The sequence below is a fragment of the Macaca thibetana genome, chromosome 9 (genome assembly GCF_024542745.1).
Source record: "Macaca thibetana thibetana isolate TM-01 chromosome 9, ASM2454274v1, whole genome shotgun sequence".
Lineage (NCBI taxonomy): Eukaryota > Metazoa > Chordata > Mammalia > Primates > Cercopithecidae > Macaca > Macaca thibetana.
In genome coordinates, this window is record NC_065586.1 from 47169737 (window position 1) to 47189878 (window position 20142).

At 46.9% G+C, this 20142-nt stretch overlaps 1 protein-coding gene across 5 annotated transcripts in view; it reads right to left on the reverse strand.

Moving 5' to 3' along the window:
• The window catches only part of SNCG (synuclein gamma), a 389209-nt gene extending 370254 nt beyond the window's left edge, over positions 1–18955 (reverse strand). Inside the window, exon 1 of one of the 5 annotated variants that reach the window (XM_050803891.1) lies at positions 18950–18955. The gene's annotated coding sequence lies outside the window, so the exon portion shown is untranslated. Of the gene's footprint in view, positions 1–5086; positions 5093–9478; positions 9484–9932; positions 9937–15578; positions 15587–18949 lie in introns of those variants that run through there. The other 4 variants (XM_050803907.1, XM_050803898.1, XM_050803911.1 and 1 more) reach the window with 4 other exon arrangements.
• Between the last annotated feature and the right edge of the window lie 1187 nt (positions 18956–20142).

Genomic DNA, 20142 nt, shown 5'->3' on the forward strand with positions numbered 1-20142 from the left:
AAAACAGGCCAGAAGTGGCTGGGCGTGGTGGCTCACGCTTATAATCCCAGCAATTTGAGAGGCTGAGGTGGGCAGATCACCTGAGGTCAGGAGTTCAAGACCAGTCTGGACAACATGATGAAACCCTGTCTCCACCAAAAATACAAAAAATTAGCCAGGCGTGGTGGTGCACATCTGTACTTCCAGCTACACAGGAGGGTGAGGCAGGAGAATTGTTTGAAACTGGAAGGTGGAGGTTGCAGTGAGCCGAGATCGCACCATTGCACTCAAGCCTGGATGACAGCAAGACTCTGCCTCAAGAAAGCAAAACAACAACAACAACAACAACAACAAAAACAAAACAAAAACCCAGACCACAAGTGACAAACAATTAATGCCTCCTGGCAGCAGCCCTTTACTTAATCACTGGCAGGAGCTGGTTTATAAATACCCCAGCTTCCTCCCTCTTCAGGTGCAGTAGCACTGAGGCAGTGTTTCACACTGGCTTCCAGGGCTCCACGGTGGAACAGAGCTCTAGCTGCCCACAGTGGTAACTTGCTTCATGACAAACTCTTTGTTGACTTCCTTCCCTCTCTCTCATTTCCCCTTTCCCTTACTGAGGTATCAAGGGATCCCTTCTAAAATCACTTAGTTTCACTTAAATCCTTGTCTCAGAGTCGGCTCCTGGGGCTACTCAAACTAAGACACTGTTCTTTGTTAGCAAGTAGGAAATGGGCATCAGCCAGGATGGAAGAGCCAGAAGGGCCATGACCACACCCCAGCCGGCCCCTTCATGCCAGGTTAGGGCTTTGGAACAGCCTAGAAAGACAAGACTACCAAGCTCCCTTCACAGTTCCAGTTCTCCAGAACAGGACTTGGCAAACTTTTTCTGTAAAGGGCCAGATAGTAAATATTTTAGGCTTCACAGGCCTTTTGATCTCTATTACAATTGCCCAGCTCTGCCACTGTGGCATGAAAGCAGTCATAAATTATATGTAAAAGAATGGATGTGACTGTGTTCCAATAATACTTTATTTACAAAAAGGCAGCAGGCCAGATTTGGCCCACAGGCTGTTGTTTACTGAACCCTGCTCCAGGACAACAAAAAGAGACTGGGCAAGCATCTGCCCAGCATGGGTGCTGGCGGGCAGGCAATGCCAGTTGCTGCCTTAGACTCTGTGGGTTCAGGAGTAGGGCTCTCTGCCTAAGGGCCCCGGGGCTGTGCAGCCAATGCAGGAAATACTCCTACATCTCAGTTGACAGTGGACCACTCAATGAATAGCTCAGCTTTTAAGCTCAAAACAAACTTGCTCCTTCACTTTTATGCTAATAGGTCATGTTTTTCTAATGGGTAGAGTACAACTTCACCAGAAAAAAATAATTAAGGCCCCAAAAAGAAAAAGTAAGTTAATATTTTGAAAGACATATAAAATGGTGAATTCAACTGATATTTCAAATAAGAGGAGGGATATAAAACTTGATTACCAAGAACTTATGGAGCAAAAAATGAAGTCTTCTGTTGGAAACTGAAGGCACGATATTGATAGATGACTGTGAGAAAGCTATTAAAGTACAGGACCAAGTTCACCAAGAGGGAATAGACACAGAGATGGGTGAAGACTTCAGGAAGACAGCTGTTCTAAATGATGCAGGAGCTGGGCATGGTGGCTCATGCCTGTAATTCAAGCTACTCAGGAGGCTGAGGAGGGTGGATTGCTTAAAGCCAGGAGTTTGAGACCAGCCTGGGCAACAGAGGGAGACCCTGTCTTTAAAAATAAATAAATAAATAAATGACATAGGTCTCCTTACTTGATTATTTATGCCTAGTGTTCCATTATTGGAACACTAAGCATGTAGGAGTTATTTATATCTTACTGCTCAAGGTCATCGCCAAAGTGTCATTGCAAAAATTCAAAAAATTGCAACCTCAGGCATAAATGGGCTAATTACCTTGTGGAAAACTTGCAACTAATCCAACAAAACTGCAGAAAATACCCAATTCAAGCCCACTGTAGCCATCTTCTCCCACCGAAGTGGGGAGAAAAAAACTGAGAAAGTCTCGCACACTGGCTCACACCTGTAAACCTAGCACTTTGGGAGGCCAAGGTAGGAGGATTGCTTAAGCCCAGGAGTTCAAGACCAGCCTGAGCAACATAGTGAGACCCTGTCTCTACAAAAAATTTAAAAATTGGCCGGGCGCAGTGACTCATGCCTATAATCCCAGCACTTTGGGAAGCTAAGATGGGCTGATCACGAGGTCAGGAGATCGAGACCATCCTGGCCAACATGGTGAACCCTCTGTCTCTACTAAAATGCAAAAAATTAGTCTGTAGTTCCTCGGGAGGCTGAGGCTGGGGAATCACTTGAACCCGGGAGAGGTTGCAGTGAGCTGAGATTGTGCCACTGCACTCCAGCCTGGTGACAGAGTGAGACTCTGTCTCAAAAATAAAAAAATAAAAATTAAAAAATTAGCCAGGCATGGTGGCACACACCTATAGTCCCTGCTACTCAGAGGCTGAGGCAGGAGGACTGCTTCAGCCCAGGAAGTCGAGGCTGCAATGAGCTGTGTTTGTGCCACTGCACTCCAGCTTGGGTGACAGAGCAAGACCTAGTCTAAAAAAAAAAAAAAAGAGAGAGAGAGAGAGAAACTTCTGAAGTTTCCAGTCCAGAGGCACAGGCTCACTAAAAGACTGAGATGGAAACATCAGGACTATAGAACACTTCCTCTCCTTATAAACCTTACCACCACAGGACTAAAGACCCATTTACAGAAGCTCCTTTCACCTAGTGCATTATGTCTGGCTATTAAAAAAATTACAAGCTGGGCGTGGTGGCTCACGCCTGTAACGCCAGCACTTCGGGAGGCTGAGGCGGGTGGGTCACTTGAGGTCAGGAGTTTGAGACCAGCCTGGCCAACATGGCGAAATCTCTTCTCTACTAAAAATACAAAATTAGCCATGCGTTGGGGCAGGCATCTATAATCTCAGCTACTAAGGAGGCTGAAGCACGAGAATCGCTTGAACCCAGGAGGCGGAGGTTGCAGTGAGCCGAGATTGCACCATTGCACTCCAGCCTGGGCAACAAGAGTGAAACACCATCTCAAAAAAAAAAAAAAAAAAAAGAAAGAAAGAATAAATGCCTACTTAGATATGACACTGAAAGCATACAAGCAAGGAGAAAAGGCTAAATTGGCCATCATCAAAATTTAAAACTTTTGGAACTCAAAAAACACCAGCAAAAATGTGAAAAGTCAAGGGGGCATGGTGACTCATGTTTATAATTCCAGCACTTTAGGAGGCCGAGGCAGGTGGATCACTTGAGGTCAGGAGTTTGAGACCAGCCTTGCCAACAAGGTGAAACCCCGTCTCTACCAAAAATACAAAAATTAGCTGGGCGCGGTGGCACATGCCTGTAATCCCAGCTACTCCGGAAGCTGAGGCGTGAGAATCACTTAAACCGGGAAGGCGGAGGTTGCAGTGAGCCAAGATGGTACCAATGAACTTCAGCCTGGGTGACAGAACAAGACTCTGACTCAAACAAACAAACAAACAAACAAACAAAGATGAAAAGTCAATCCATAAAATGGGAGAAAATAATTGCAATTATATATGTCTGATAAAGACTATTTCCAGAATATATTAAGAATTATTGCAACCTAACAATCAAAAAAAAGATGGTTGGGCACAGTGGCTCGCTCCTGTAATCCCAGCACTTTGGGAGGCCAAGGCAGGAGGATCTCTTGACTCAAGAAGTTCAAGACCGGCATGGGCAACATAGTGTGACCCTATCTCTCTCTCTCTCAAAAAAAACCCAAACTAGGCCGGGCGCGCGGTGGCTCAAGCCTGTAATCCTAGCACTTTGGGAGGCCGAGATGGGCGGATCACGAGGTCAGGAGATCGAGACCATCCTGGCTAACACGGTGAAACCCCGTCTCTACTAAAAATACAAAAAAATTAGCCGGGCGAGGTGGGGGCGCCTGTAGTCCCAGCTACACGGGAGGCTGAGGCAGGAGAATGGCGTAAACCCGGGAGGCGGAGCTTGCAGTGAGCTGAGATCCGGCCACTGTACTCCAGCCCGGGCGACAGAGCGAGACTCCGTCTCAACAAAAAAAAAAAAAAAAAAAAAAAAAAAAAAAAAAAAAAAAAAAAAACCCAAACTAAAAAAAACAAAAACCAAAACAAAACAAAAAACACACCACCACCACCACCAAAAGAACCTCTAGAAATCAAGTTGAAGACCACTAGTTTTATAGAAAAATGCAGGGTGGGCACAGTAGCTCACGCCTGTCATCCCAGCACTTTGGGAGGCTGAGGCAGGCGGATCACTTAAGGTCAAGAGTTCGAGACCAGCCTAGCCAACATGGCAAAACCCCATCTCTACTAAAAATACAAAAATTAGCCAGGCGTGGTGACCTGTAGTCCCAGCTGCTCAGGAAGCTGAGGCAGGAGAATCGCTTGGACCCAGGCAGTAGAAGTTGCAATGAGCCAAGATCATTCCACTGCACTCCAGCCTGGGCAATGGAGGGAGATGCCATCTCAAAAAACAAACAAACAAACAAACAAACAAACAAAAACGTTTGCATTTCTCTTGTTATGAGTGAAGCTAAACATTTTTTCACATCTTTAAGGGTAATTTGCATTGCTTTTCCTAAAAACTATGTGCATGCTTTTTCTGCGTTTTTCTTTTTTCTTTTTTTTTGAGATGGAGTCTCCCTCCATCGCCCAGGCTGGAGTGCAGTGGAGTGATCTTGGCTCACTGCAACCTCTGCTGCCTGGGTTCAAGCGATATTTATGCCTCAGCTTCCTGAGTAGTTGGGACTACAGGCACGTGGCACAATGCCAGTCCAATTTTTGTATTTGTAGTAGAGACCAGTTTCATCACGTTGGCCTGCCTGGTCTCGAACTCCTGACCTCAAGTGATCTGCCCGCCCCGGCCTCCCAGAGTGCTAGGATTACAGGCATGAGCCGAAAAATGCAAATCTAACCCACACTGAAATTAAGTTTCTCACCTATCAGATTGGCAAAAATTCAAAAGGCTGACAGCACACTCTGAGATTGTGGGAAAACAGGCATGCTCATACACAGCTGGTCTGGGTGCAAACTGGCACCTCCCCCATAGAAGGAGATTTGGCACTATCCACCAAAATTACAATGTACACACACTTTAACCTTGCAATCCCACTTCTAAACAGCATCTGACAGATACTCCTGCATATGGACAAAATAATGTGTATTTACTGTAAGACTGGGTTTTTAAAAAATTTATTTACTTATAAGATTATTTACTGTATTACTATATTTACTATGGTTTACTATAAGATAAAGTTTACTTATTGCTAAATTGTTTTTAATAGCAAAATACTGGAAACTTCCCAAATGTCCATCTGTTGTGTTTGGTTGAATAAACCATAGTTCATCTATATAGTAGATGAAAGTTTTTGTTGTTGTAGTTGTTTTTTTTTTTTTTGAGACAGAGTCTCTCTCTATCGCCAGGCTTGAGTGCAGTGGCACGATCTGGGCTCACTGTAACCTCTGCCTCCCAGGTTCAAGTGATTCTCCTGCCTCAGCCTCCTGAGTAGCTGGGATTACACATGCGCGCTACCATGCCAGGCTAATTTTCGTATTTTTAGTAGAGAGGGGGTTTTGCCATGTTGGTCAGGCTGGTCTCGAACTCCTGACCTCAAGTGATCTGCCTGCCTCGGCCTCCCAAAGTGCTGGGATTGCAGGTGTGAGCCACCATGCCCGGCCCAGATGAAAGTACTTTTAAAGTAAAAAAGTAACAAAAGATTTTTATATATTGATATAAAAATTTATTGGCTGAGCAGAGTGGTTCATGCCTATAATCCCAGCACTTTGGGAGGCCAAGGCAGGCAGATCACTTGAGCCCAGGAGTTCAAGACCAGCCTGGGGAACATAGTGAGACCCTGTCTCTACAAAAACTACAAAAATTAGCTGGGCACGGTGGTGCACTCCCTGTAGTCCCGGCTACTTGAGAGGCTGAGGTGGGAGGATCATGCAAGCCCAAGAGGCAGGGATTGCAGTGAACCAAGATCACGCCACTGCACTCCAGCCTGGGCAATAGACTGAAACTCTGTCCCCCCCCCAAAAAATTTTTTTTCTCAAGAAAATATTGTTAAATGTAAAGGCAGGATGCAGAACAGTAAAAACAACATGCTACCTGTTTTTGTAAGAAAGACAGGGAAATAAGAATACTTACTCATATTTTCTTTTATTTGCATAAACAAACACTGGAAAAAAACAGGCCTGTAATCCCAACACTTTGGGAGGCCAAGGTGGGTAGATTGCTTGAGTCTAGGACTTCGAGACCAGCCTGGACAACATGGCAAAACCCAGTCTCTATAAAAACAAAACAAAACAAACAAACAAAAATTGGAAAGATTCACAGTAAAGTGGTTCTCTACCAAAGGCCAGCAGGGAGGTAATGGGCTGGATGGTGACTTGAGTGCAAGCAAGACTTCTAAGAACTAAAATTTTTATATTGAACCAGATGAGTATATTGCCTATACAAAAATGCAAATTTAAAATACCAGCTGGGCACAATGGCTCATGCCTGTTCTCTCAGTGATGTGGGAAGTTGAGGCAGAAGAATGACTTGAGCCTAGGAGGCTGAGGCTGCAGTGAGCTATGATCATGCCACTGCACTCCAGCCTGGGCAACAGAGCGAGACCTTGTCTCTAAAAATAAAAATAAAAACCTGAAAAAAATCAATAATAATATCAAATATATTGAGGATGCCATAAAATTATTATACACACACACACACGCACGCACACTCTGCCTCCATCCAAGCAAGTGTCTTTCATTGCCAGCATCAGAAGTCATTCTTCAGTTGATTTTTTTATTTAAATCTTCAGGAACTCTGCTGTGCACTACAAGGAAACATGATGTCTGGGCAGTGATTAGTACAGTAACTCAGGAGGCTGAAGAAAATCTTGGTGAAGATGGGTGAAATGGAGTTTTGACTTTTAAGGCTGCCTTTTGGTGGCAGACAAGACCTTAATCTTCAACTATAGAAGCCATAAGACCAGACACTTGCTTTTCCAGTTTCTTTGCACATAGAACATGGGCATCTATAATACAGGCTTCGCTAATCAACTGCATCCTGCGCAGATCTGAACTGGGACCTTGTGTTGCAAAGAATCCTTTCTAGGATTATCAACCACAGCAAGGGCACCATCCAGGTTGTGGGGCAGTGCAGATGTCCTGGAACAAATGTTAGGGAGTCCAGGGCTGACAGTGGGTCCAGCAGTGATGTCCCAGGTCCCCTGTTGACACCAGGTAGTTGCAGCACTGGCCTTATTTCCTATCACTGGTCTCATTTTATGGCATAATTTTTGCTGTACTCTGGCTGCATAGCTTCCCTTGGACCTATTTCCCAGGCCTGAGTTTCCGGTTCTTTTCATATTCATTGTATATGTTCCATTTCTTAAACCTGTTGGAGTTGGTTCTGGATGCTTTGCTTGTAACTAGTAACCCTGGTTCATGCATCTGGATTGTGTCAGGGATTCTCCATCTGGAAATTCAAGCAAATAAAGGAACCCACAACCTATATGGAATCTCCAGACTGATACCTCTGGTAGAAAAGAAAAAGAGAAGAGGATACAGGGCCAGGAGCAGTGGCTCACTCCTGTAATCCCAGCAGTTTGGGAGATCAAGGTGGTCAGATAACTTGAGGTTGGAAGTTCAAGACCAGCCTGGCCAACATGGTGAAACCCTGTCTCTACTAAAACTACAAAACTTAGCTGCGCGTGGTGGCATGCACCTGTAATCCCAGCTCCTTGGGAGGCTGAGGCAGGAGAATCACTTGAACCTGGGAGGTGGAGGTTGCAGTGAGCCAAGATCGTGCCAATGCAGTACGGCCTGGGTGACAGAGAGAGAGTCCGTCTCAAAAAACAAAAAGAGAGACAAAAAAGAGGATACAGAAGTTCCTTCAATCTTACAATAGACTGTTGCTGCTGCTGCTGTGTGTGTGTGTGTATGTGTGTGTGTGTGTGTGTGTTTGTATATGAGAGAGAGAGAGAGAGACACACACACACAAGGCAGCAGTAGGGGTGGCAGTCAGACATGAGAACACCAGGGGCTTTCCTGAGAAGAGGCTGCTAGACCTGGGTCCTGGCTCAGGCTGCTACCTGAAGCTTGCTGGGAAGCTTTGACAGGTACAAGCCAGTGGTGATTTCAGTCAGTTAGTGACTGGAGGTTGAAATGTAAAGGTGGAAATAGGATGGAGATGTGTGAAAGTGATCTTTCTTTCACACAGTTATAATTTGAGATTTTTTTTTTTGTTGTTGTTGTTTTTTGTTTTTTGGTAACAACCGTGAATTCCTATATTGCTTTTGAAATTTGAAAGAAATTCAAAAGACAGGAAAAAGGACTTCAGGGATGAAGATGTGTGTGATTGCTCTTCTGGTATGTATGACAAAAGACCTCTGCTGTCTGAGCGTGGTGGCTCACAACTGTAATCCCAGCACTTTGGGAGACTGAGGTGGGTGGATCACCAGACCAGCCTGGCCAACATGGAGAAACCCCATCTCCACCAAAAATACAAAAATTAGCCAGGTGTGGTGATGTGTACCTGTAATCCCAGCTACTTGGGAGGCCAAGGGAGGAGAATCACTTGAACCTGGAAGACAGAGGCGGCAGTGAGCCAAAATGGTGACACGGCATGCCAGCCTGGGCAACAGAGCGAGACCCCATTTCAAAAACAACAACAACAAAAAAAGTGAATTAAATATGTGTAGCTAATTTCACTCTTCCCAAATCCCCAATAAAACTACAATGAAAGGACTTTAAAATTCAGATCGATTTTTATTGTGATTAAATATACATAATATGAATTTTATTAATATCATTTAACCATTTTTTTTTTGAGATGGAGTCTTGTTCTGTTGCCCAGGCTGGAGTGCAGTGGTGAGATCTCAGATCACTGTAACCTCTGCCTCCTAGGTTCAAGCGATTCTTCCACCTCAGCCTCCCGAGTAGCTGGGACTTACAGGCCCATGCCATTGCACCTGGCTAATTTTTGTATTTTTAGTGGAGATGGGTTTTCGTCATGTTGGCTAGAAAACTTCTGACCTCAGGTGATCCGCCTGCCTGAGCCTCCCACAGTGCTGGGATAACAGGTGTGACCCACCATGCCTGGCCTTCATTTTAACCATTTTTAAGTGTACAGTTAAGTGGCATTAAGTACATTCACGATGTTGTTCAACCATCACTACTATCCATTTTCAGAATTTTTTCCAAACAAAAACCCCTCACCCATTAAACGGTAACCCCACATTCTTTCCCTCTAATCCGTGGTAACCTCTATACACTTTCTTTCTTTCTTTTTTTTTTTTTTTCTTTGAGATGGAGTTTCGCTCTTGTTGCCCAAGCTGGAATGCAATGGTGCAATTTTGGCTCACTGCAACCTCCGCCTCCTGGGTTCAAATGATTCTCCTGCCCCAGCCTCCCAAGTAGCTGGGATTACAGGCATGTGCCACCACCCCCGGCTAAGTTTTTTGTATTTAGTAGAGATGGGGTTTCACTATATTGGTCAGGCTGGTCTCGAACTCCTGACCTTAGGTGATCTACTGGCCTTGGTCTCCCAAAGTGCTGGGATTACAGGCATGAACCACCGCGCCCGGCCTGCTTTCAGTTATTTTGAGTTTCTACCTAGAAGTGACTTGCTGGATAATATGGTAATGCTATATTTAACTTTTTAAGAAACTCTCGGCTGGATGCAGTGGTTCATGCCTGTAATCCCAGCACTTTGGGAGGCTGAGGCGGGCAGATCACTTGAGGTCGGGAGTTTGAGACCAGCCTGACCAACATGGAGAAACCCTGTCTCTACTAAAACTACAAAATTAGCCAGGTGTGGTGGTGCTTGCCTATAATCCCAGTTACTCGGGAGGCTGAGGCAGGAGTGAAAGGACACAAAGATAGATGTGTACCCGCCCCCCATCCGCTACACCCTTGTTCTGCTCTCTAATCTTTGCACATACCAGAGATTTCGTAAGTTCTGTGAGTACCTGGTTTTCTGCACGTACCAGAGATTTTGTTTTGCACATACCAGAGATTTTGTAAGTTCTGAGGCAAGGTCACAAGACGTGTTTAAGTAAGATAAACTCTTGCTGCCATAAACCTGCTCTCCCGCCTCAAAGTTTGAACCAAAATATCAGAAATGGCAGGAACCAATCATAGTTAGCCAAATCGCCTTGTTCAAACACTAGCCAATCATATATCTGATTTGTATAATAACTCTATGCCCACTTTTCTTAGACTATATAACATTGTTCGAGCTGAGTGGGGGAGCTCTCCTGCCCGTCTCGTTTCATGAGCGAGGGAGAGTTCCAGGTTCGAACCTGTAATAAAGATCCTTGCTGCTTAGCTTTGACTCTGGACTCTGGTGGTCTTCTTCGGGGAATAAACGGTCTGGGCATAACAAATGGGGGCTCGTCCGGGATTTCCCCCAAGCCCACCAGACCCCCAAGTCAACGGATCTTAATCTGTAGGTAAGCCGGCTTTGTCACTGTCTCTGTCTTTGTCTCTGTCTGTCTCCCTGAAATTTCGCGAAATCGTAATCTGTAATCTGTATTGGTCTGTTCTGTAAGTGGCACGGTCTTGGCGGACGCGCTAGAAGACAGCCACTCGGGACTGGTGGGAGACGTTCCCCAGTGCCCATCTGGGGGCCTCCATCCTTGGTTGCCCCGTCTGACTCAGGTCGGAAGTCCGACACGCGCTCGCGAATGCTCATCGTTATTACTGTCTGTCCGTTATTGTTAAGTGTTAAGTGTAAGCCCAAAACGAAACATAAAACCTTTTCTTCCCCTTCCAGGACCGGACCTGTCGGATACTCCCCTCTGCTTCACACTCATTTTCGTCCCCCTTCTCTTTGTAGGAGCAGTCCAAAGATGGGCAACAACCAGAGCACGCCGCTCTCACTCCTTGTTACCAATTTTAAGGATGTGAAGGCTCGGGGGCGTAACTTAAGCGTAGAACTAAAGAAGGGAAAGCTAGTTACTTTCTGCCTTTCGGAGTGGCCCTCTTTCGGCGTAGGGTGGCCCTCCGAAGGAACTTTCTGTCTCTCTATTATTACTAAGGTAAAAACTAAGATTTTCCTGCCAGGGCAGTCAGGACATCCTGATCAAATTCCTTATATTCTAGTGTGGCAGGATCTTGTGGAAAACCCACCACCCTGGATAACTCCATTCATCCCTGAGCCCTGCAAAGTCCTAGTAACGCGACCTACAAGACAAAAGACTCCCTCTGCTCCCTCGGCCCCTGTGCTGCCGGACAGCCAGGACCCCCTAACGTTAGAACCCACATTTCCCCCACCATATCCGCACCTTATCCCGCAGGACCCAGTCCCCCAGGGTGGTGCTTCCGTAGAGGGAAACCGAGAAACGGAAGCAGCCGAGAGCGAAAGTAACCTGGGGGGGCCGGCCGGCCGGCCGAACACGAGGCCGCGTACAGCGGGACCAAGCTTCCCGACTCCCTGACTCCACTGTAGCCCTGCCTCTCAGAGAAATAGGATCGCTCGATGATACCGGGCTCTCCCGTCTCATGTATTGGCCTTTTTCCACCAGTGATTTATACAATTGGAAGTCCCAAAATGCTCGGTTCTCAGATAATCCCAAAGATCTAACCTCGTTGTTAGACAGTGTCATGTTTACTCACCAGCCGACCTGGGATGACTGTCAACAGCTCCTCCGAATCCTGTTCACAACGGAGGAGTGGGAAAGAATCCAAGTTGAGGCCAGAAAACTGGTTCCAGGAGATGACGGCCAGCCAACTGCAAATCCTGACCTCATTAATGCGGCTTTCCCTTTGACCCGGCCCAGATGGGACTACAACACGGCAGAAGGTAGGGGACGACTGCTCATTTATCGCCAGACTCTAATGGCGGGTCTCCGGGCTGCAGCTCGCAAGCCCACCAATTTGGCTAAAGTATATTCTGTGTTACAAGGTAAGACAGAAAGCCCCGCTGTGTATTTAGAGAGATTAATGGAAGCCTTCAGACAGTTTACCCTATGGACCCGGAAGCACCGGAAAATCAGGCAGCGGTAGTAATGTCCTTTGTAAACCAGGCAACACCAGATATTAAAAGAAAACTCCAGAAATTAGAAGGTTTAGAGGGAAAGCAGATTCAGGACCTCCTTCAGATGGCCCAGCGAGTTTATAATAATAGGGATACTCCAGAAGAAAAACAGTTCAAGGCAACCAAAGAAATGACCAAAGTCTTAGTAGCAGCTTTCCCCCAGGCAGGAAATGGCCAAAACAGAAAGCAGAAAAAGCAAGGCCCTAGGCAAGGATTAGAAAAAGATCAGTGTGCTTATTGCAAGGAACGTGGCCACTGGATTAAAGACTGCCCAAAGAAACGGAGACCAGCTAACCCTACCTCCATACTCGTTACCCAGGACTCTGACTAGGGAGGACGGGGTTCGGACCCCTCCCCGAACCCAGGGTAACTTTGCAAGTGGAGGGGTCCCCAGTTCGCTTCTTGGTTGATACTGGGGCGGAACGCTCAGTCCTAACCAAACCAATTGGAAAAATGTCTAAGAAAACATCCTGGGTGCACGGGGCCACAGGCATCAAAAAATACCCCTGGACAACCCAGAGGACTGTAGACTTAGGAACGGGAAAAGTCTCCCATTCCTTCCTAGTCATCCCAGAGAGCCCCTGCCCTCTACTAGGGAGGGACTTGCTGACAAAGATGGGGGCCCAAATCCACTTTGAGCCAGAAAGGCCCAAGATAACTGATTCCCAAAACAGGCCAATATCTATCCTGACTGTCACCTTAGAAGATGAGTACAGACTCCATCAAGAGCAAAAGCCCCCCGATCAGGGAATTGACTCTTGGCTCCAGCGTTTCCCTGAAGCGTGGGCAGAAACTGGGGGCTTGGGGCTAGTTAAACATCGACCTGCCATATTTGTGGAAGTTAAGCCAGGGACGGACCCGGTTCGGGTTTGGCAATATCCTATGCCCCTGGAGGCAAGAGAAGGAATTAACGCCCCATATCCGCCGACTCCTAGACCAGGGAGTCCTACGGGCTTGCCACTCATCCTGGAATACTCCACTGTTACCTGTTCGTAAACCCAACAGTACGGACTACAGGCCAGTACAGGATTTAAGAGAAGTTAATAAAAGGGTAATGGACATACATCCCACTGTGCCCAATCCATACACCCTTCTGAGTGCCTTACATCCCAAAAAACAGTGGTATACCGTTCTTGATCTAAAAGACGCTTTCTTCAGCCTTCCTCTGGTTCCCAAAAGTCAAGAACTCTTTGCATTTCAATGGACAGATCCTGAGAGGGGCATCAACGGTCAGCTAACATGGACCAGGCTGCCACAAGGGTTCAAGAACTCGCCAACCCTGTTCGATGAAGCCCTTCATGAAGATCTGGGTGAGTACCGGCGGCAACACCCTGAAATAACTCTTTTGCAATATGTTGATGATCTCTTAATAGCGGCCAGGTCCCCGGAAACTTGTGTTCAAGGGACTGAGGACCTCCTGAAGACTCTGGGGGAGCTAGGCTACCGAGCCTCAGCAACAAAGGCTCAGATCTGCAAGTCGGAGGTAACTTATCTGGGGTACCTATTAAAAGGGGGGCAACGCTGGCTAACCAAAGCCCGAAAGGAAACAGTCCTACGCATCCCTAGACCCCAGTCAACACGGCAAGTGAGAGAATTCCTGGGGTCGGCAGGGTTCTGTAGGTTATGGATACCCGGATTTGCTGAGTTAGCCAAGCCCCTATACCAGGCAACAAAGGAAAGGCAGCCCTTCAATTGGACGGAAGAGGCTGAGCTGGCCTTTCAGCAAATCAAAACTGCCTTGTTATCAGCCCCCGCGCTGGGGCTCCCTGATGTCTCCAAGCCCTTCCACTTATACGTGGATGAAAGTAAGGGTGTTGCAAAAGCCGTGTTAACACAGTACCTAGGCCCCTGGCAGAGGCCAGTTGCCTATTTATCAAAAAAATTAGATTCAGTGGCTGCTGGCTGGCCACCCTGCCTCCGGATAATCGCGGTGACCGCCCTAATGGTCCGAGACGCTGATAAACTTATCATGGGGCAAGAGTTGCGCGTTATAACCCCGCATGCCATTGAAGGCGTCCTCCGGGACCGATGGATGAGTAATGCCCGGCTCACCCACTATCAAGGACTGCTGTTAAACCCCCTCAGAATAACTTTTCTGCCCCCAACCTCTTTAAACCCTGCTTCACTGCTGCCAAATCCAGACTTGGACGCCCCGTCCCATGAGTGCACTGAGATACTGGCTCAGGTGCATGGGGTGCGGGAGGACCTGCAAGATCGTCCGCTCCCCGACACGGAACTCACCTGGTTCACTGATGGCAGCAGCTATGTCCACCAAGGCCAGCGGTATGCAGGAGCGGCTGTAACATCAGAGACTGAGGTAATCTGGACGGAACCCTTGCCTCCAGGGACATCGGCCCAAAGAGCCGAACTGATAGCCCTTACACAGGCCCTCACCCTAGGGGCAGAGAAAAAACTAACAGTATACACGGATAGCCGCTATGCTTTCGCTACTGCGCACATACATGGGGCCATCTACAGAGAAAGGGGACTATTAACAGCCGAAGGCAAAGAAATAAAAAACAAGCAAGAGATCCTAGCTCTATTAACTGCTTTGTGGAAACCAAAGAAATTGGCTATCGTACATTGCCCTGGGCATCAGAAACCAACTACGCCAATTGCTCGAGGCAACTTCTTAGCCGACCAAACCGCAAGGAGCATAGCAAAAGCTCCCAGTCAGCTCCTCGCGCTCCAGCTCCCCGATCCTGGCCCGCGAAATTTGCCATGTTTTCCCGACTATACCGAACAGGATCGCGAATGGATGAACACGCTTCCCCTAAAACAGGTTAAAAATGGGTGGTGGACTGATATAAATGACCAAACCATCCTACCAGAAAAATTAGGACGGCAGGTGTTGGAACACATCCACCGGACAACCCACCTGGGTGCCCGGTGAATGATGGACTTAATCAGGCACGCCAAGTTTAGAATCAGGCGCATAGCTGAACTGGCCAGCGATGTCACAACAAAATGCAAAGCCTGCCAACTAAACAACGCTTGCCCCCAAACCCAGACCACCGCAGGAATTAGGTGTAGAGGAACTAGGCCTGGTATCTATTAGGAAATAGACTTTACTGAGATAAAGCCTGGAAAATATGGGTATCAGTACTTACTTGTCTTTGTAGATACTTTTTCAGGATGGACAGAAGCGTTCCCAACTAAGAGAGAAACTGCTCAGGTTGTAGCAAAGAAAATTTTGGAAGAAATCCTCCCCAGGTATGGCTTTCCCGTCCAAATAGGGTCAGACAATGGACCAGCCTTCGTTGCTAAGGTAAGTCAGAATTTGGCTTCCATTCTGGGGGCAAATTGGAAATTACATTGTGCTTATAGGCCCCAAAGCTCAGGACAGGTAGAAAGGATGAATCGGACTCTGAAGGAGACCTTAACTAAATTGACCATGGAGACTGGCGCTAATTAGGTAGTACTTCTCCCCTACGCTCTGTTCCGGGCCCGAAATACCCCTTACAGACTAGGCCTCACACCATATGAAATCATGTATGGCAGACCCCCACCCCTGGTCCCCAGTCTAAAAGATGACTTACTCAAACCTGAAACTGAAAATGTCTCTGAGCTCCTGTTCTCCTTACAAGCCTTACAGAAAATTCACCAGGAAATTTGGCCCAGACTACGAGAACTGTACGAGGCAGGACCTCTGCCGACGCCTCATCCGTTCCAGCCGGGAGACTGGGTCCTAGTCAAGCGCCACCGGCAAGAAACTCTTCAACCCAGGTGGAAAGGACCACTGCAAGTACTCCTGACTACTCCCACCGCTCTCAAAGTAGAAGGCATCGCTTCGTGGATCCACTACACACACGTCAAACCAGTGGACCCAACATCCGACCTTCTCGAGCCGTCTGGAGCACCAGTTACATGGACTGTAGACAAAGCTAAGAACAATCCCTTAAAGCTAACCCTGCGCCGTCATCCCCATAGCCGTAACCATGTCTAGCTTACCTATGCTTTTATGCCTTATGCATCTGACTCTCCTCACTGCTGCGCCATCTAATCCCTATGTCTGGAGGTTCTGGCTCTATAAGAACAAAACTCACCCCGGGGAAACCCCCCAAGCGGGTAAACTGCTAGCTAGCGCAGACTGCCCCCCCTCAGGGTGTAATACTATAGTTTACCTCAATTTCACTAGGTTCCAGATTGCCCAACCAGCAATACCCATGATCTGTTTTGAATATGATCAAACTGAATATAATTGTAAAAATTATTGGTGGCACCAGAGTGCAGGTTGCCCATATAGCTACTGTAAGACGCACTCTGTCCGATACTGGAGAGAACGACAAAGGTAGTATTTTTACAAAACTGAGTCTCCCGTCACTTACACTTGGATAATTAGAGACCCATGGGACTCTCGGTGGACAACCCCACAACATGGGGGAGTATATTACTCATCAACTAGTACCTGGCCCAGTAGCCATTTATATCTGTGGAGAAGTCTAGTCCAGATTCAACCCTTAATCCACACACAAATCCACAGGCAAGAAACCAAGCTATCACAAGACTTGCAGCCCTTCTCCTGGCTAACTCTATTACGGGAAGGGCTAGCATTCGCCAACCTCACTGGTTTAGGCGACCTGTCCTCTTGCTTTATGTGTGCAACCCTAGGAAGACCACCATTAACGGCTGTTCCTCTATCCTCCCCTCCCACAAACTATACAGGTTTTAACTCATCGATAGTCACGATACCCGATGTGGCCCTGTACCGTGACCCATACCAAGAGAAATACCCCTATTGTTATTCGGCATTTAGCAACAGCCTCTGTAACCAATCGGCTACATACCCTAATAGTCCCATATATGCTCCCCCTGGTGTGTTCTTCTGGTGTAATATGACTCTGTTAAAAACTCTGTCCAAAAGCATCTCTGACGGACAGTTGTGTATCCCTGTTACCCTAGTTCCCCGACTGACACTGCTAACCCCGGCAGAGTTCATAGGCTGGGCAGGGACCGCCCCAACTAAAAAACTGCGCGACATAGACGAGCAGTTTTTCTACCACTAATTGCCGGAATATCCTTAACCACCTCTGTCGTCGCAGCGGGGTTAGCAGGAGGGGCCCTACAACACTCCATGATAGAAAACGACAAGCTGTTACAACAATTCTCTGTTGCTATGGAAGACTCCGCCTATTCCCTAGCCTCCCTTCAGCGGCAGCTCACCTCCCTAGCACAGGTCACCCTTCAAAACCGCAGAGCCTTAGACTTACTCACGGCTGAGAAAGGAGGTACCTGTATGTTCCTCAAAGAAGAATGCTGTTTCTATATAAATGAGTCAGGGTTAGTTGAGGAAAGAGTCCAACGCCTACACAAACTAAGCTTAGAAATGAAAAAGCAACAATTCACTACAGCCGCTAACAATTGGTGGAGCTCTTCAATGTTTTCCCTTCTGGCACCCCTTTTAGGCCCCCTAATGTCTTTACTACTTCTATTCACTATAGGCCCCTGTGTGGTAAATAAAATTTTACAATTTGTCAGAGAAAGGTTTGATACCATCCAACTAATGGTCCTCCGTAGCCATCACCAGCCTCTCCTGCACCCAGAAAGTGAGGCTATATTATAAGACTCTGGAAATCCAAGATTGGACATCCAGTTACTTATGAGAAGGGGGAAATGAAAGGACACAAAGATAGATGTGTACCCGCCCCCCACCCGCTACACCCTTGTTCTGCTCTCTAATCTTTGCACATACCAGAGATTTCGTAAGTTCTGTGAGTACTTGGTTTTCTGCACGTACCAGAGATTTTGTTTTGCACGTACCAGAGATTTTGTAAGTTCTGAGGCAAGGTCACAAGACGTGTTTAAGTAAGATAAACTCTTGCTGCCATAAACCTGCTCTCCCGCCTCAAAGTTTGAACCAAAATATCAGAAATGGCAGGAACCAATCATAGTTAGCCAAATCGCCTTGTTCAAACACTAGCCAATCATATATCTGATTTGTATAATAACTCTATGCCCACTTTTCTTAGACTATATAACATTGTTCGGAGCTGAGTGGGGGAGCTCTCCTGCCCGTCTCGTTTCACGAGCGAGGGAGAGTTCCAGGTTCGAACCTGTAATAAAGATCCTTGCTGCTTAGCTTTGACTCTGGACTCTGGTGGTCTTCTTCGGGGAATAAACGGTCTAGGCATAACAGGAGAATTTCTTGAACCCAGGAGGCAGAGGTTGCAGTGAGCCGAGATTGTGCCATTGCACTCCAGCCTGGGCAACAAAAGTGAAACTCCGCCTCAAAAAAAAAAAAAGGTAACTGTCATACTATTTTCCATAGCAGCTCATCTTTTTATATCCCCACCTGCTGTGAACCCCGAAAATCTGAGACAGGTCTCAGTTAATTTAGAAAGTTTGTTTTGCCAAGGTTGAGGACGTGCGCCCATGACACCTTCAGGAGGTCCTGATGACATGTTCCCAAGGTGGTCAGAGCACAGTTTGGTTTTATACATTCTAGGAAGACATGAGACATCAATCAATATATGCGAGCTGAACATTGGTTTGGTCTGGAAAGGCGGGACAACTGGAAGCAAAGGTGGGAAAACCCAAAGCCAAAGCCAGGAAGGGTGGTTCCAGGTCATACATAGATAAGAGACAAATGGGTCAGGAGCGGTGGCTCACGCCTATAATCCCAGTACTTTGGGAGGCCTAGGTGGGTGGACCACCTGAGGTCAGGAGTTGGTGACCAGCCTGGCCAACATGGTGAAACTCTGTCTCTACTCAAAATACAAAAAAGTAGCTGGGCATGGTGGCAGGCACCTGTAATTCCAACTACTTGGGAGGCTGAGGCAGGAGAATTGCTTGAACCCAGGAGGCAGAGGTTGCAGTGAGCCGAGATTGCGCCACTGCATTCCAGTCTGGGCAACAAGAGCAAAACTCTGTCCACCTCCCCCCCCAGCAAAAAAGAGGCAAATGGTTGTATTCTTTTGAGTTTCTGATTAGCCTCAAGTAGACAATCAGATATGCATTTATCTCGGTGAGCAGAAGGATGACTTTGAATAGAACGGGAGGCAGGTAGGCCCTAAGCAGTTTCCAGCTTGACTTTTCCCTTTAGCTTAGAGATTTAGGAGCCCCAGGATTTATTTTCCTTTCACACTGCAATGTATGAGAGTTCTAATTTCTCTATTATCTTCACCAACACTTTGTAAAAATAATGGCTGTCTTAATGGGTATGAAGAGGTGTGGTGGCTAACGCCCGTAATCTCAGCACTTTGGGAGGTGGAGGTGGGTGGATCACCTGAGGTCAGGAGTTTGAGACCATCCTGGCCAACACGGTGAAACCCTGTCTCTAATAAAAATACAAAAAATTAGCTGGGTGTGGTGGCAGGTGCCTGTAATCCCAGCTACTTGGGAGGCTGAGGCAGGAGAATTGTTGGAACCCGGGAGGCGGAGGTTGCAGTCAGCCAAGGTCGCGCCACTGCACTCCAGCAGCCTGGGCAACAAGAGTGAGACTCTGTCTCAAAAAAAAAAAAAAAAAAAAAAAAAAAAGGAAGCGGTATCTCATTTTGGTATCATTACTTTTTAATGCATGAACCTCACAAAGCATGAGATGCACACCTAAGCCCATCTGACCCCAAGCTTTCCACTCTACATCCTGGCCCTTCTGAGGCCCAAACAAAGCAGAATGTTTCCCCATGATTGCAGGACTTAGCTTAGATACACAGTCTTTGGTATTGATGACATGTATCTCATTTTCGGGATTTGCCTAATTGCATCCTCTCCTTCCAGAAATGCAAAGTACTCCTGAATCATCTTTCAACCCAGACCATGGTGTGGAAGAAACCCTTGGCTAGAAGGAGCCTGTGTGACTTGGTCCAGCAGCATTTTCCCCACACTTGGCATCAGAGGCCCTTCAGTCATGGAAGTGGGAGGGGAAGAGTGAAACCACCACTGCAAAATTATAACTGAGACAGTTAAAGATATCTGACCTAACCAACTCCAACTTGCTTCTAACCTCCAGTCTGTCCTCGTTCTTTCCTAGGGGTAGGCTGAACTAATTCTGGGGAGGAACTTAGTTTATAGTTTAGAACAAAGACAATTAACAGCCTTTTCCCAAAACAAACTCCCTTCTTGCCTGGG